General features: G+C 34.4%; 1 protein-coding gene across 1 annotated transcript in view; it reads left to right on the forward strand.

The window, feature by feature from the left end:
* The window catches only part of LOC138714927 (uncharacterized), a 285,934-nt gene that overhangs the window by 237,229 nt on the left and 29,187 nt on the right, over window positions 1-19,518 (forward strand). The window lies entirely within an intron of this gene.

Below are 19,518 nucleotides of genomic sequence, written 5' to 3' on the forward strand. Positions count from 1 at the left end.
CAGTTTATTTTATCTCATTCCATTACTAAATTTATCGCAGTTTGTCATGAAGTTGCGGTGACTGCTCGCCGCTGCTGGCGTCGTCGTTAAGAGCAGGCCGAGGTTCATTAGCGAAGAATATTAAAACTGTGACGACGCATGTTAACTCGTGATATTCACGCACAGATGGTCAAACATGGCGCTGACACATACTTTGTTGCCGTGGCAACGATAAAACGTGTGTCAATTTCAATTCTGCGAACCGACACGGACGGGAGCTTTATAAAAAAGGGACAGTTACTTGAAACTTTGACGGGAAGCAGAACGCAATAAATTAGTAATTGTCGGTTGCATTCTGCCTGAAAGTCATTTGCACGTCATCGCGATTCCGGAGTCCTTTCTGAATAAGGGACTCAGTGTCGGTCGTCATTTCTCACAAAGTGGGGCAAGGGTTCGAGATCCAGTTGGATCTTGTGAAGTCTTCAATGATCGAAACTGCTACACTGTTTATCACCTGATTTCCTTCGAGTATTGTTTTTTTCATTGTCACTGACATTTTACCATCATTTCCATTACGGCCATCTTATCTTTACTACGAATACCCTATGTAGATTAGTATTTCGATTCAAAGTTCTTCGATATGAGCATAATATTTATTTTACAGAGATTTAAATAGCAAACAGATTATGCTTCGAAACAAGGATCGTTATTTTCTATGACAGTCTGCTTTATTTCTGCTGAAAGTTGAGTTTGGTGGCGATACAATTCTATAGACTTGTATGTAGAAATTACTGTAAAGCGTATTACTTCAACAAAACTATTGGAGTGTCGTCTAGGCAGAATGTCAGCCATTATGCGGAATAAACCTAAAGAGAAAAGTACAATAAGTGTATGGTTGCCATAATCTGACTAAAGAAACACGGGACAAATAATCAAACTGTAACACAAATTAAGAAGGTATGATCACTCTTAACATACTATTAATTTTATTCAAGCAAAAATAATTAAATTATAAATAAATTATAGTCTAGTCTATACTACTGTTTTTTCAAGGAAATCCAGGTAATTTGCTCATAATTTTTGGGACTGATCAGCTAACATATCTCATGTTACACGGAAATTGCATAATTGTTCTGGCAGAATCTGTTGATAGAATATGTCTCTCTTCTGCCCACTGGGCATTCATAAAACACCCATTAAATGTTTGAAATATTCTACACTTTAAAAAATAAAACGTTTGTACATCATCCTAATATCTAGATTTTAACTTATATAGGCTAGTGTACCATGCAATTTAGTGTTTTTCAATTATTTAAAAAAAATCGTGTAATTATCTTTTTGCACAATCATGGTTTTTGTTGTATTTAAAGCTGTTGTTGTTAGGCCTTGAAAGTTAGAATTTCCACACAAAAACTTGTTGCTAGGGAAACCATTCTTCATAACATAAAACTACAGTATACTGAAATATACCCATTACAGTGCACTTATTGTTACTTAATTACCATTACAGTGCAGTTTTGTGAAGGCTATGGGAAAATATTGCTCTAAATTTTCAATGCAAAATATATTGTATTTCCAATTTCAAAAATACGATCGTATGATCGTGCAAAAAATGTTGTACAATACACTTTTGTGAAGTTCATTACAAAATCTCGGAAATTGAAAAACTTTTCCTCGATTTTGTAAAAAGCACTTTCCAACGTTGTATAGTAATACACTTTTCAAATAGGTATTACAATAAAGATAATAAGGTTTGAGAATAAGGTTCTTAGGAAAATATTTGGGGCTAAGAGGGATGAAGTTACAGAAGAGTGGAGAAAATTACACAACGCAGAACTGCACGCATTGTATTCTTCACCTGACATAATTAGGAACATTAAATCCAGACGTTTGAGATGTGCATGGCATGTGGCACGTATGGGCGAATCCAGAAATGGATATAGAGTGTTAGTTGGGAGGCCGGAGGGAAAAAAAACCTTTGGGGAGGCCGAGACGTAGATGGGAGGATAATATTAAAATGGATTTGAGGGAGGTGGGATATGATGATAGAGACTGGATTAATCTTGCACAGGATAGGGACCGATGATGGGCTTATGTGAGGGCGGCAATGAATCTGCGGGTTCCTTAAAAGCATTTGTAAGTAAGTAAGTAAGTATTACAATAAAATTGTGTATTTATTTAGCAAAAAACTCTCATGTAAATTCACCTGGTGTTTTTTTTAAATAACATTTTTATACTAAATGTCACGTATTTCTAAAATATGACATGATCCGGGATTTTCTAGCTTCTTCGACTATCCGACCGGAACCATTTTAATCTACTTAAAAAACGAGACATTCCTACTTTCCTGGCCGTATGGCAATCCTAAATATGTGGACTGTAAACTAGTTACGGAAAAATAATTGCCTACCAGCTCTTGAATAAAATATAATCGATAGGCTGTAATGTTGTTATTCTCGTAAAAATAACGCGTTTTCGGTTACTAAAGACGGATAGAAATCACATAAAACGCTTGTATACAATCCAGATGTTGACAATACATTAACGTCACAAGCGGTCCATCCGAAATATATTTGAAGTGAAGTACTTATGTCTTCAAAGCTCCACTAAACACGACATAATGTTGTGCCCAAAGTAGTTATATCGGAATAAGATTTTATTTGTTGCACCCGCTGCTTTCTTTTGTCTGGCTTGCATAAAAAATCTATTTTCATTGCACACGATGATTCCCTTTCAAAATTTGTTTCCCAAAGGATTTTGGAGTAGCTGACAGTATGTAGATCTCATTCGTCATTCTACTTGTGTATTCGTATGGACCTTGTCAAGTGAGATTACTCGTAAACTCAAGCCTTTTTCCAAGTGACGAAAAACAGCTGATTGCGAAAGGCAAAGTACTGTTGACAAAGGGGCTCTTCTATTATCTTCCGTGAGCTCCATCATCTTCATAATAAGATTTATCCACCTGACTTCTGCTATCTCAATTGAAACATTTGAACCAAAGCGATGCAGTGATTTTATTCATTGCTTCATCTATTTCAGTTTTACAAATCTGCTACAGCTGCTCTTACGTGTAAGACTTTTTGTCCAGTAATATTGAAGAAATACGTGAATCGCTACTTTTTTCTCACGCATTCTGAACCTAATAACTCAAACTTGTTTCTGTTGTTACAAAAGAAAAGCGTATTACTATGGCGACACAAGAAGAGTTTATATCGTTTAAAAAATAATGAACATCCAAATAGAAGCCAAAAGGTTAAATGAAACTATTTATGCCTAAAGACTTATGAATCGGAGTAATGTAAAGAGAATTAAATAATATGCAATTCCCATCCTACAAATTACGAATGTAAAACTTCTACTATAATCTTTGTATTTAACCATAACATGTAATAGAATTAATATTTTAGTGCACCTGTTGCCATGTGGCGCTACTGTGCTTTGTTTCACACAATGCTTTGTCCATGCAAATAGTGCCACCTACACACATTCATCGACAACATGAGATTAGTGAATTCATTTGGTTGTGTAAATAGCATTAGCTTACGTGAAGCATGTTACACTGATAGTCCAATTCCGTCATGTCAACATTTGAGCAATGGGTAAATATCAAATTCCGTCTGAAGTTAGGTAAAATGGTAACAAATCTCTGAAAAAAGTTGTTATAATGTTTGTATTTATTCACACTGCAAATGGGTATATACCCGGTGGCAGTGGTAACTAATGACACTCAGTAATGACAATTAATAATAAACATAATGAATAAAAAAATACAATTAATTAATAATAATAATAATAATAATAATAATAATAATAATAACAGAGAGCATCCTAAATTAAATTAAATGAAGCACGATCACTTAAAATAACATTTAATGTAAATCTAATTTGTATCTTAACCCTAAGTTCGAACTAAAACCCACGAGTATATGTTCATACCTGCACAAGTATCTTTCAGCACTATACTCATTTCGCTGTCAACTCACTCACTGTACTGGAACTACGAAACATTTCACTGATTCTGTCCTGATTTCACTAACACTTCAAAAACAATTCACTGTTCAGATACTTTGCACTGTCACTAAAATCCAGAAAAATCACAGTCAATCATTGTGGGCCATTCACGTTTGTTAAGCACTATTACCATACCAAATTTGTCCCCGATTAAAATACACGGCACCGAAATTCCGTTCAGTGAATCAGTAAAGAATCTAGGTATTTATATGGATAAAAGTTTAAATTGGAACATTCAAGTTGCAGAAACCTGCAAAAAGGTATTTTCATTAATCCACTCGTTTAGACGATTGAAGAATTTTCTACCCCTTTCCATGAAAAAAATGTTAGTGCAAACACTCGTGATGCCCCACTTCGATTACTGTGATATTCTGCTTACTGACCTAAGCGTTACTTCGGCGCAGAGACTACAACGTGTTCATAATATGTGCGTCCGTTTCGTCTGCAATATTCGCCGGGCTGATCACGTAACACCATCCCTCGAAATGTTGTCCTGGCTCCGTCTAGAAGATCGTAGGAAAATCCACTGTCTTTCCCTTCTCTTTCACATATTACATTTCTCCACTCCTGTCTATCTTGCGTCTCGTTTTCAATATTTATCCACCCATCATAACCTAGACACACGATCACAACACTCCTCAATATTATCCATTCCCTCCCACCGAACATCCTCATATTCATCTTCTTTCACTGTGGCTGTTCCTCGACTTTGGAATTCCCTACCGAGTAATGTCAGGGACTGTCAGACATCAAATCAATTTAAGAATAGGTTAACGAGATATTTTTCTAACAATTATTGTCAACAATAATAGCTGTTTCAGGTTTCTCAGTGTTTAATGGTTATATATATCACAGATAAATATATAAATTATCTCATTATTATTATTATTATTATTATTATTATTATTATTATTATTATTATTATTACTATTATAATTACCATTATTATTACTATTATTATTATTATTATTATTATTATCATTATTATTATTATAACTATTTCTTACCAGTGTTTATTATTGTCACACTAACATTAGTTATCCAATTTTCATCATTTACTTTCATGTTGTTTTATGATCTAGATATTAATGTAATAACTATGTAAGCAAATGTATTTAATTAGAATTAGAGTCTGGCTGGGCGGAAGAGAAGGCCTACTGGCCTTAGCTCTGCCAGATTAAATAAATAAATTATTATTATTAAAAACTATAAAACTTCACTGACAAACACACTTCACTAACACAACACAATTCTTCACTGATACAACACTTCAAATAACAAAATATCAATTACACCCTTTAAATAGTGTGTATAATATACTACCGTCTATTAGTGAAGTCCTTAAGCCTGTTTTCAAATACATTTTTGGTTATTGGTAAAGCCTTTAGTAAGCCTGCAGGTAAAGCATTCCAGTCCCTGATAGTACTTGAGAATAGAAAACTTTCCAGTGTCCGTCCTCTGTCTTCTTTCCCTCAATTTATATGAGTGGCCGTTCCTTGAAAAGTAATTGGAAAAGCTATGGGCATAGTGAATTGTTTAATTGGCACAAGCGTTTAGTGTATTATTATTATTATTATTATTATTATTATTATTATTATTATTATCCTCATATCTGCCTTTCAAGAACAGTCACAGATTCCTTCCAAAGAAATGAAGATTTTATATAAAAGTCCAGTGACGTCAATGACGCAGGATATATGGTCATATTTTAATTACAGCTGTAAGTCAGAAAGCTTTGATGTAAATAAATTTCTTGTTTTTCAATTTCAGTTTTATAGATGCATAAATTAAGCCTATCAACTTTTTGAGTGTTCAGCTCATTTTTTGTAACTTAAAATACAAGCCGTATACCATTCGTTTAAGGCAATCATTGCTACATCCCGTAATAGAAGTGCTCAGAAATAGTAAATAAACTTTTAAAGAACATGTGTTATTAAGTTAACTATCAATGCATGAAGTGAAGAGAGATAATTTTCATTTCGTGACTGTAGTAGACCTGCACACAGAAATATCCAATTAACTCTACGTATTAGTATAACATTTTATATATTAGTAGTACGCATCATGGAGAGACTATTCCAGTGCTGCAAGGAAGCATTTTTAAATATTGTGATAGTATTAATATTACATTAATATTAATAATAATAATAATAATACGTCTTCAATGTTACTAATAGAACATATACTTCCCCGTTCCATTTTTCTGTAATCTATCTCTGTGATATACGAGTAGTATATTACGATACAAGGTTGGGAAGTGCTTTTTACAAAATCGAGGAAAGGTTTGAAAAACGAGCAGAGCAAGTTCCTCAATTTCCAAGATTTTGTAATGCACTTCACAAACGCGTATTGTACAACATTTTTTGCATGATCATTTTTTTAAATTGCAAATACAATATATTTTGCATTGAAAATTTAGAGCAATATTATTCCAAAGCCTTCGTAAAACTGTACTGTAATGGTAACTAAGTAGCAATAAGTTCACTGTAATGGGTCTATTTCAGTATAGTTTTATGTTATGAAGAATGGTTTCCTTAGCAACAAGTTTTTTGTGTGGGAAATCAAACTTTCAAGGCCTAACAACAATACAGCAAAAAACTCGATCGTGCAAAAAAATTATAACTAAATTCTAAATGTGTGTGTGTGTATATATATATATATATATATATATATATATATATATATATGTCTCTGGCTCAATTCCTGAGAAAAATGGTAAGTCCCATGTAACATGGGCTATGGTATGGATGATGATGATGATGATGATGATGATGATGATAATTATATGTGAATTAATTATGGCGAAATGAGTCTGAGGTCCAATACCGAAAGTTACCCAGCATTTCTGCTTCAATTAGTTGAGGGAAACCCCCGGATAAAACTCAACCAGGATTTGAACCCGGGTCCGCTTCTTTCACGGTCAGACGTGCTAACCATTACTCCACAACACTGGACAGTGTTAGATAATACTGCCCTGTCTACTTTTTTCCCTCTCCAATCAAAAGAAAATGGCACCAGTTCTCTGCCAATAATCTTTCAGAATTTCCAAATGACATGTATTTGTCACCTCCACGAGGATAACTTGTGTTGCTAATTCCTTTACCGCTCCAATAAAAAAAAAACGGCGTCAGTTCTCTGGCAATAACCGTTCAACATTTCTAAATGGTATGTATTTATTACCTCCACGTGGACAAATTGCAGTGCAAAAAAACTTATGAAAGCACAAAGAAAGCCGCTTTTCTAATAAATGAACGCGGCGACTATACCTTTGACACTGTCGCTGGTGATAGTCACCTTTACTAGGTTCTAGACTTGTTTTCTCACACCAGTCTATAGATCCTTTGTCAAGTAATATCACTTGAGAAATAGTGTAGCGTTTGTATTTTCCAGGGCCATCTAAAGCGCTGCACTTATTAAATTTTGTGAGTACAATAAAACTCAAATTTCCACTGATGATCTTTGCCATTTGCGAGTTATATTTTAGTCCACTTTTGTTTCAGCGACTCCATTACTGTTTTGTTAGTTCAAAGGCTTTGTGCACGCCTCTCCTTGATTTGCAAACTGATATTCTGGATTTCAGTTGTAGTACAGCCTGTACAGCACATTCGCTTTGAATGGTCTGAAAGCAATTAACTCTGTGGTATAGACATTTGCAATAATAAAATTACGACATTGCTTCATATGGCCGCTTGTGGAGCGCTCTAGCGTGACTTCTACAAACCTGTGTAGCGTCTGTCAGCTACAAAAAGTTATCCGTGTTTTCCGCCAGGAAAAAAGGAACAGAGAGAACTTATCACTGCAGCGTCAGTTTTATCGTCAGTAACAATTTATTGCAAGCGTCTTCTTGCTGTCAGCAAAACGAAATGAAATCCCATCACCAAAGGTTTGATGTTGATTTGCACTTCGCACTTTCTTCACGTATTAATTGCTTAGAAAATGAATATCCACAGAGGAGAATAAGGGGAATTAAAGAAGAAACAAGGGAATGCAAGAAGAATAAGGAAAATATAAGAAGAAACAAAACGAAGACAAGGATAAAAAGAGAAATACTCGTATAAGGAGAACAAGGGGAAAACAAGTAGAATAAGGGGAACGCAATAATAACAAAGGGAATTCATGGAAAACAAGGAGAATGCAAGAGAAAGAAGGGTAATATAAGGAAAAACAAAACGAAGACAAAGAGAAAAAGGGAATATAAGAAGAACAAGGGGAAGACAAGGATAACAAGGGAAAGACAAGGCGAACGAAACGAAGACAAGGAAAACAAGGTGAAGATAGGATAACAAGGGGAACACAAGGAGAAGACACGGATGACAAAGAGAATACGTGAGAAAAAGGGGAAAACAAGGAGAATACAAGGATAACCAGGGGAAGACAAGGAGAAAAGGGAAAGACGAGAAAAACAAGGAGAATAAATGAGAACAAGAGGAATATAAGGAGAACAAGAGAGTAAGTCGTATTATTTTTTATGTGACTGTAGATTTCTAAGTTATCCCATTACCTAGTGAGGAGAAAGACAATAATTATTATCTTAAGAAAATTATTCCCATCGAAACTAATTTGACCCTCTCATGTGCCAATGGTATTCTACGTAATAAAAATAATCACGAAGAAATCGTCTGTTGATTAATACCATTGAGTGTTTTTGATTGATTGATTGATTGATTGATTGATTGATTGATTGATTGATTGATTGATTGATTGATTCATTGATTGATTGATTGATTGATTTATTTATTTATTTATTTATTTATTTATTTATTTAAATATACAGAATAAAGAAGACACAAACAAACAAGGGAAATAGAAATAAAATAATACAAAACAAAACAGGAGATACAGTAGTATTAACAAAATTTGAGACCGAATGAGCAGCGCTCGTGTTCGGTCGCAGTTTCAAACAAAGATACATTAATTACTACATATCTTTATTTCATGTACATCTTGCCAGGATAAATTGGCTCGTAGATACACTGAGTATGAACATAATCAGTCGGAGGAACGGGCGGCATACCCAGAATGACATTATTGACATGAGCGACTCTAAAACTTGTATTTTCGCGAAAATCTGAAATTATTATTTTTTGTATTATCGCAATACTTTCTCTTTATAATATAATGAGAAAGTAAATATAAGTAATTATATCCGACTGTTAACCTCACGTCCATGTGCCTCTACATAGGTGAAAGATTATCCAACCAGTACAGGGCATCGTGTGGTCAGCACGATGATCCCCTCAGCCGTTATAGTTAGTTTTAAGTAACAAAATTTTAAACAAAAATGTAAGTACGGTACACGTTTGAATAAGTGAAAATTTTATGTGCGAGTAAATAAACATATAGGACAGTAACAAGGATAACCAGAACAGCGCTGTGAGTGACAGCTCTGTGATCTATTTCTGTGCTGGCAGCTTTCTTAAGACATGTGCATCCGTACTTTCTGCTATGTACGTACCCTACAACACAGTACGTAATAATGAGAGAGCGACTCAAAGCCGCTGTCCAATGACTCTTCATGTTTCGCTTCAGTCACATATCGGAATGATGATGATCATTGGTATTCATTACCATTTATCACTCATTGATTGCACAATTTGACTGAGCGACACCATGATCTCAGAATAATTTATCTCCCAACGTTTCCGTGACATTATTGACATGAGCGACGCTAAAACTTGTATTTTCGCGAAAATCTGAAATTATTATTATTATTATTATTATTATTATTATTATTATTATTATTATTATTATCCCTGAAGGATTATAATATTAAATTACATCAGTTCTCATCCCTGAAGGATTATAATATTAACATTCTTATTCCTGAAGGACTATAATATTAACTTACCTCAATTCTTACCCTCGAAGGACTATAATATTAACCTATCTCAGTTCTTATCCCTGAAGTACTGTAATATTAACTTACCTCAGTTCTCATCCCTGAAGGATTATAATATCAACTTACTTCACTTCTTATCCCTGAAGGATTATAATATTCTTACCTCAGTTCTCATCCCTGAAGGATTATAATATTAACTTACCTCAGTTCTCATCCCTAAAGGACTATAATATTAACTTACCTCAGTTCTCATCCCTGAAGGATTATAATATTAATTTACCTCAGTTCTCATCCCTGAAGGATTATAATATTAACATACCTCAGTTCTCATCCCTGAAGGACTATAATATTAACTTACCTCAGTCCTCATCCCTGAATGATTATAATATTAAATTACCTCAGTTCTTATCCCTGAAGGACTATAATATTAATTTATCTCAGTTCTCATCCCTGAAGGATTATAATATTAACTTACCTCAGTACTCATCCCTGAAGGATTATAATATTAAATTACTTCAGTTCTCATCCCTGAAGGACTATAATATTAACTTACCTCATTTCTCATCCCTGAAGGATTATAATATTAACTTACTTCAGTTCTTATCCCTGAAGGACTATAATATTAACTTACCTCAGTTCTCATCCCTGTAGGATTATAATATTAACTTACTTCAGTTCTCATCCCTGAAGGATTATAATATTAACTTACTTCAGTTCTCATCCCTGAAGGATTATAATATTAACTTACTTCAGTTCTCATCCCTGAAGGATTATAATATTAACTTACTTCAGTTCTCATCCCTGAAGGATTATAATATTAACTTATCTCAGTTCTCATCCCTGAAGGACTATAATATTAACTTAGCTCAGTTCTTATCCCTGAAGGACTATAATATTAACTTACCTCAGTTCTCATTTCTGAAGGATTATAATATTAACTTACTTCAGTTCTCATCCCTGAAGGACCATAATATTAACTTACCTCAGTTCTCATCCCTGAAGGATTATAATATTAAATTACCTCAGTTCTTATCCCTGAAGTACTGTAATATTAACTTACCTCAGTTCTCATCCCTGAAGGATTGTAATATTAAATTACCTCAGTTCGTATCCCTGAAGGATTATAATATTAACTTCCCTCAGTTCTCATCCCTGAAGGATTGTAATATTAAATTACCTAAGTTCTTATCCCTGAAGGACTATAATATTAACTTACCTCAGTTCTCATCCCTGAAGGACTATAATATTAACTTACCTCAGTTCTCATCCCTGAAGGATTATAATATTAAATTACCTCAGTTCTTATCCCTGAAGGATTATAATATTAACTTACCTCAGTTCTCATCCCTGAAGGATTATAATATTAAATTACCTCAGTTCTTATCCCTGAAGGATTATAATATTAAATTACCTCAGTTCTCATCCCTGAAGGACTATAATATTAACTTACCTCAGTTCTCATCCCTGAAGGACTCTAATATTAACTTACCTCAGTTCTCATTCCTGAAGGATTGTAATATTAAATTACCTCAGTTCTTATCCCTGAAGGACTATAATATTAACTTACCTCAATTTTCATCCCTGAAGGACTATAATATTAACTTACCTCAGTTTTCATCCCTGAAGGATTATAATATTAAATTACCTCAGTTCTTATCCCTGAAGGACTATAATATTAACTTACCTCAGTTCTCATCCCTGAAGGACTATAATATTAACTTACCTCAGTTCTCATCCCTGAAGGATTGTAATATTAACTTACCTCAGTTCTCATCCCTGAATGATTTTAATATTAAATTACCTTAGTTGTTATCCTTGAAGGATTATAATATTAACTTAATTCAGTTCTTATCCCTGAAGGACTATAATTTTAACTTAATCAGTTCTTTTCCCTGAAGGACTATAGTATTAACTTACCTCAGTTCTTATCCCATAGAGATTATAATATTAACTTACCTCATTTCGTATACCTGAAAGACTATAATATTAACTCACACCAGTTCATCGTTAGGAGGTACTTGAGTATACTATTTCTGTCTGCATTTCGCTACTGTATTAAGGATGTTTCTTATATTTTGGTTCACGCTGTATTTTTTCACTGCGTTTGTTATTAAACAGTGTATATCCAACAAGCGTCCTCAATATAGTATTTTACCTCCACGCTTCTATTCTTTCAGTCTTTTGACTCGTTACAGTCCAAGTGTCTTGTACGTACAATAAGAGTAAGTAATACAGACAGTCATAATTTTGTAGCACTTAAGAATGTGTCACTTCTCAATTACATATTCTTTTAATTGGACCTAGCGTATAAATTATTATTAATTTATTATATTATTATTATTATTATTATTATTATTATTATTATTATTATTATTAGCGACATTATTTTCCTTTTCAATAATACAAATATAAATGTTTGGCGCATTTATTTTCCGTATGGGTTCTGCAATAATGCTAATTCCGCCATTTCTCTGGACGAACTGCGTATAACCTTCATGCAGGTCCGATGGTAATAAATACAGCCCGCTATAAAACGAGTAACTGTTACGTACGAGAATGAGGAACAGAGTTTCTTCAATGGTTACTAGAATTAAAATCCTGAGTAGGCGAATCTTTCTAAAAGACTCCAGACGCCATATATTCTGAAAACGAATCTTGATTATAAATATCACTTTCCCTTTGTGGAAAGGATATGAATTTTCCATCCAAGAGGTCCGTGGTTCTATTCCTATAGAAGACAGGGGTTTCTTTCCTTGCTATATGTTGTTCCTTGCTGTCTCGGCAATGACTATACGCCGTGCTAACCACACGACCTGGAATGTGTGCCTGTCTAGTGTTGGTCAAAAAATATACTCTCTCCTGCACTGCATTGAATTGGATTGAAGTCGGTACGAAACGAAGAGGAAAAGCATGACGAAGAAAGGAAGAAAGAAAGAAGTTCTATCGAAAACACTGAACTGCTAGTCAGTTTGGTGTTCTGACTTTCTGGAGGTTTGCCATGGAAAGGAAACCTTGAGTAGAATCGATCCCAAATTCTCTGCGTGTCAGAACGCAACGTTTCCAATAAATGTCGAGTTGTTATATAAATCGATTAATATTTCAGTAGAAGCAGTTACGTCACTGCGACCAATAGGTTAAGACATCAATCATGTGTGAAATGAAGGCCTTCTGATCGGAATTCAATTGTTAAAGCGGGCATTCAACAAAAAGGCAAGATACTTTGACAAAGTGTGCATCAAGTGTGTTATAGTAAAGTAAAATCGAATGTCTTGACGCCAAGAACGGCGTATGGGATATGAAAGTAGGCCTACGTGGAGGAGAGGTATGGTCAGCACCAAGCTTCGATCGTCTTTTTACCCCTCAAAAGGGTCAACTGCTGTGGAGTAACGATTACCATGGTCTGACAGTGACTCGAGTGGGGCCGGATTCAAATCCTAGTTGGGACAAGTTACCTGGTTGAGGTTTCTTCCGAGGTTTTCCCTCAACATATTGAAGCAGAATTGCTGCGTAACTTTCGGCGTTGGACCTTGAACTCATTTCGCCTTCATAATTACACTTCCCTTCTGTCATCATCATCATCATCATCATCATCATCATCACCATCATCATCATCATCATCTCCGTTTTTTTCCGGGCTTGTTCCTCCGATGTGAGCTCCCCCCGGGCTCATGGTAGCTGGTAGGACCGCGATGATCCCTACACGGAAAAGTAAAAGGATTCTCGACATTGTGAAATTTCTCTCTTCACTCAACTTCACTCGCGAATTTTTTCTAGTTTAACTTGCCGACTGCTGATTGTTGTCAATTGATATCATAGTCTTAGTCATTACGAATAGTTTGATATTACTGCGAACGTTCTATCGCTTCATATTCTCAAGTTACACTGCCTCGGCTGCCGCGCGATCTGTCAGTTTGTGCCTCAACTTCCCCCCTCCCGCGTTTCGCTAGATGACGTCACCCGCTCCAACTCAAGAACACATTCGTTACATTGATCTTTTTTTTTTGTCGCTCGCCGAATACTTCCATTGAAAAGTCGTGTAATTTGGAAATTATAGGCGTGATAAAAAGGCTCTGAAAATGTGTTGATCGACTTCCTGCGATGGCAACCTAGTCCAAACTTACTAATGTATTCATGTCAAAAAAAAAACCTTCTTTATTTATGCAATGAATATGGTTAACCACTCACATAACTAACATGGGCTATTGGACATCCCTCTCATCACAGAGGCAGTTGAAGGATCCTCTACATTTATTTTCCTCTCTATTCAAATCCTTTTCAAACGCGGGCCTCCTTCATGCCTCGCCCCTCCACATCTGAGCATATCTGCTCGGTCATTATTTACGCTCCTGTAGCGAGTATTATAATCTGCTTTGCTGCCATCCACATGTCCTCGGACAAAAATTTTCGATTTTATTAACATTGTAAAAGCAAACAAAACCCAAATAGCGTGTCATTTGTGAACAGTTGCACTCTGAATTTGAAAGCTTGGGCAAGAAGAATACGCTACAGATTTATATGGCGGACAAAGCAAAATATTATTGTCGAGAGTATAGGAGTGTTGGGGGATTTGTCGCAGCAAGGAAAATGGCGCATTTCTGTTTCTAGGATTTCTGGCAACCAAAAAATTCTTGCTACGTACTTACTAGAATCTTCTATTCATAGGTCTAAAATACATGGCAACAAAAAGGCACCATAAATTGCAGTTGAGTTCGTGGTGGAAGAAGATCGTGTTTTGCTACTCGTAAAGTATTGTATTATATTGTATTTTAAAAAGCTAGATTTTATGTGCTCTAGATCAGAGATTCTCAACAGAGGGGCCACTGTCCACTAGGGGTCCGCAGAACATTTAGTGGGAAGCTGCCAACATTAATAATAATAATAATAATAATAATAATAATAATAATAATAATAATAACAATAATAATAATAAATTCCTTGGCTTTACAGCCATTTAAGGGCCCAGGCCGACCAACCGGCTGCTGGCCTTACGTCCACATGCCGAAGCAGAGGTGAACGATTGTCCAACCAGAATGGAAGTATCGTGTGGTAAGCACGATGATCCCTTCAGCCGTTATAGCTGGCTTTCGTAACCGGATTCGCTACCTATCGCAGCTCCCCAAGTGCATAAATTCTGGGTGGGTACTGGTCCCATACACTGGCCGAAATTTCACGAGAAAATGTCTTCCCCCATGAGGATTCGAACCAGAACGTATTCCGTAACGTGAGTTCTAGGCAGAATGCCTTAAACCGCGGCGCTGAACCAGAAATTTATAAGTCGCATGTAAATCAATTGCTGAAGTCGGAGAAATTAATCTAGGATGACCGACCATATTCTCTAAAGAATAAGATTTAGAGTTGGAAAATTAGATTTTAAAACTTACAAATTTGTGTCACGAATTGAACACTTAGCTCCAGAAACAACATCCATCTGCCTTGACGGCCAACCTTACACAGATGTTTTACAGGTTAAACAAAGAAAACATGGGAGGTTAAAGAAAAGTCTAATACTGAGAATAGACTAATGTAAAAATGGCAGAAGTCAAAGATGCTAATGATAAGAGACATGAAAGAAGATTGAATTTCATCCTAGACTGAATCCCATTCACACGCACTTGTCCTCTTTTGTGATAGCGATATGAAGAATGGCTCATAGAAAACTTTTTTTTTGGAAAGAATGGAGAGATCTGCTACTCATGTGCATCTATTATTATTTTGTAACCATTTAGAATGCATTGAATGATACAGGTACAGTTTCGAAAATTACTTGTGTGATACATGCGGGGAGAGGAGAGAACTTCTCATAATATTGTTCAGACATGTAACATCGACTTCATGTTAATTTGTATTGTATTTAATTTCACTATATTTTCTCGTGATTTTGAGTTTGTAATAAAGGGATTGCAATTTAATAATAATGTTATGTAAATATTGAAATAAAATAAATGAAACTCACGAATTAATTGAATGTGGTGCGTCATTTCGCATGCAATATCGGGCAGAATGACTACGTATATGTTCTTGTATTTTAAATGTAACTCATTGAAGATAAAACCACTAGAAATGTTTCATGGGTTTAAATGTCATAATATGGAAGTTACAATGATAGAATATTACAGACCCCAAATTCACCCGCTCTCTCATACTTAAAGAGCGGTTCTTATAGAACCGAAGCGAAGACAATGTCTTACCTACAATTCACAAATGCACATCACATCAATGGTTTGGAACGAATCCGTGTTATAGGTTTCTTTTTGTAACTAATTTAACGGGATCGGTTCTTAAGAATCACTTTCTAGACCAGGAGTTGTTAACTTTTTTTGCCAAAACCCGAAGTCAAGTGGGCAATCATTATTATTATTATTATTATTATTATTATTATTATTATTATTATTATTATTATTATTATTATTATTATTATTATTATCATCATCATTATGATTATTATTAAGATGGGATGGTAATATTAAAATGGATTTGAGGGTGTGGGATATGATTGTAGAGACTGGATTAGTCTTGCTCAGGATAGGGACCGATGGCGGGCTTATGAGAGGACGGTAATGAACCTTCGGGTTCTTTAATTTATTATTATTATTATTATTATTATTATTATTATTATTATTATTATTATTATAGAGAAGACATCGTATTTTCCTTATTGTTCGTTTAAACGGACTTCTGAGAAGTTCTGCTATTTTAAATGAAGTACCGGTATTTAAATTAACTTTTTTTTTTAAATTATGATACTGTTAGAAGCTATGGCGATCCATTCTGAAAGCTTGGGTCGCAAACTCAAAGAGTATGAACTGCTGCTGTATATTGTGTATTTTCTTACATTCAGGTATTTCCATTTGGCTTTCCGTCCACACAAATTAGGCCTATGAACTTCCTTTCCGAAACTCGATACTTCGAAAAACTGCGTTGTAAGTTTTGAAAAAGGATCTAGTTCAAATTCATAGTCAAAAGTGAAGGACGGCTATAAAAATTCTCGTGGAGATGCAACTTACGATGAAAAATAAGTATAACAGTAAAATTTATTTCTTTCAGAGTAACTGCCGCAAAAGTTCGTGGTTCCTGTAAATACGAATATGTACTTAGAGATATTCATTTGCAAAAAGGAAACTCGCAATTTATTGCTGATTCTGCCTTTTTAATGGGTCTGGTTAAGTATATTTTTCCTGACATTTTAAAGTTATCATCATCATCATCAAAATTCAGTTCCGTCCCAACTCGTGTAAGAATTATGAACCACATTAGACATTAACACAAGTAGCGAGACTGTCTGGTCACAAATGACGTAATACCACAGCTTAAAACAGCATAGAATCAATATAAGAAATAATCCGGTATATGAAAGAGACAATTTTTTTAAATTTCGTGCTGATACTTTTATTCACGAAAATGTTTACCAGTAAGTCTATATATTTATAAATACTATTTTAGTAAAATTAAAGGTTCAGCTTAAGTTCAGTTGCAATTAGAAGTTGTAGCGGAAGTCAGACACTGCACTTCCATAATTGCACTGAACATTTGTAATAGTGCTACGTCCAACATTATTCTTGCAATGCTCGAGTTGAAGAAAACAAGCAGCAGGGAAAATATATACTCAGCGCCTGCTACGTAAATTACGATGCATTGTTCAAGTGTGAATTCATGCTAATAAAACGCGCGTGATTTTAGATAATAAAGGAAGCATTGCGCCTAATTATTTGGAATTGTAAGGCAGTTCTACGTGTATAAAATATCATTATATGTATTTGTGTTTTGTATGTATAATTCTATTTTTTTTTCGACGGTACTACCTAACTATAATTTATATACTCATTTCGAACACTGAAGAGCACACAATAAGACAATAGAGGAAATAAAAATCAATTCGAACCCTAGAACAACTACCGCTTGATCCACCAAGAAATATACTGTTCATATCTAAGTGTTATAATAATATCAGGATCAGTGGTATAGTGGTTACCGTGCTTCCATCTAGATCCAAGTATCGCGGCTTGAGACTCGTCCCAGTCGGGCGGAAAATTCCTAAATGTGACTTCCGTCGAATGAGTAAAAGGCCTAGTTCAAGAATAGACATAGCGCTAAAAGTTAGTTTCATACCTCTTAGCCTAATAGGGAACTTTTCTCTGAATAGAAATTTGTTATTTTGTTGCATTTGAAAAATATCCCTTCATTTTTCTATAAAAGTGCCTCTAAAATGTAATCGTTTATCTTAAAAATTTAGAAAGGCCATATCGAAATTATGCTCCAGACATTTTTTAAAGAATACGCTTTTATGAGTAAAATACCAGAGGTTTTGAATTTATCTTTAAAAATGACTGAGATATAGGTAGGTAGCGTAGTCGGTATAGCGTTGGCCTTCTGTGCTCGAGGTTGCGGGTTCGATCCCGGCCTAAGTCGATGGCATTTAAGTGTGTTTAAATGCGATAGGCTCACGTCAGTAGATTTACTGGCATGTAAAATAACTCCTGCGGGACAAAATTCCGGCACACCGGCGACGCTGATATAACCTCTGCAGTTGCGAGCGTCGTTAAATAAAACATAATTTATTTTTATATCCATTATAGTTAATTACTGTATCCTTGTACTTTTTTTAAATTTGGACCCCAATTTCTCTTTCAGAAACTACCTTACCCAGTGACATCACAGACTGTCGGAATTTAGTAGCGTTCAAAAACAAACTTATTAGGCATTTTCTTACTGCGTAGAGTAGGTTTAATTTTTACTTAATTAATAAAAATGTTCTCTCTTCTTAACTTTTACAATACTGTGTCTAGCCTTTATTAATCAGTTAATCTTTTAGTACTTTGATTTTTATTGTATTTGTAAATGTAATATTAATTGTAATTATTTATTGTAATTGTAATCTTAATATTATAGTTGTATTCTTAATATTGTAGTTGTAATCCCCTGGTAGAGGGGAGGAGAAGGCCTAGTGGCCTTATCTCTACCAGGTTAAATAAATAAATAAAATAAAAATAATATCAAATTTAAGTTGTAGTACCAATGATATTTCTACATACAAAAAAAAAATTTAAAATATGCATCAATTAGAAAAGATATTAAAATTACACCATTCCCTCGTCTTCACTTAATATAGCCTCTGGAATTCATTATCTAATGACGTCAGGGACTGCCGGACTTTATCACAATTCAAAATGAAATTGCAAAATTTTGTCTTATTTCATTTTTTAGGTATTGCTAGAAATTTTGATTTGTGTTGTTTACTCTAGATTAAAATTGCAAGTTTCTTGGTTATGTTTGTTAATTAGTTAGGATATAATTAATTATGATACTTAATCATTCATCTAAGGTTTGTGAGGCTTTACTTTGTTTATAGTATGATTTTTATTTTTATTTCTATTATTGTATTTGTATTTCTGGTGATGTGGAAGAGAATGCCTGATGGCCTTAACTACACCAGAATAAATAAATAAATTTATTATTATTATAATTATTATTATTATTATTATTATTATTATTATTATTATTATTATTATTATTATTATTATTATATTGTTCGTGATTCATTTTATACCAGAACTAGAACAATTATCCAGTTGAATATATAGCATGCAACGATCCTGCACAGCGTTACGACATAATACTCGAATCTACAGTTTGTCATTGTTAAAAATAATACAGGCATACGGTTGCCTGTGTTTATGAAATCTGAAAATAGA

This window comes from Periplaneta americana, chromosome 15, assembly GCF_040183065.1.
Source record: "Periplaneta americana isolate PAMFEO1 chromosome 15, P.americana_PAMFEO1_priV1, whole genome shotgun sequence".
In the NCBI taxonomy this organism is placed as follows: domain Eukaryota; kingdom Metazoa; phylum Arthropoda; class Insecta; order Blattodea; family Blattidae; genus Periplaneta; species Periplaneta americana.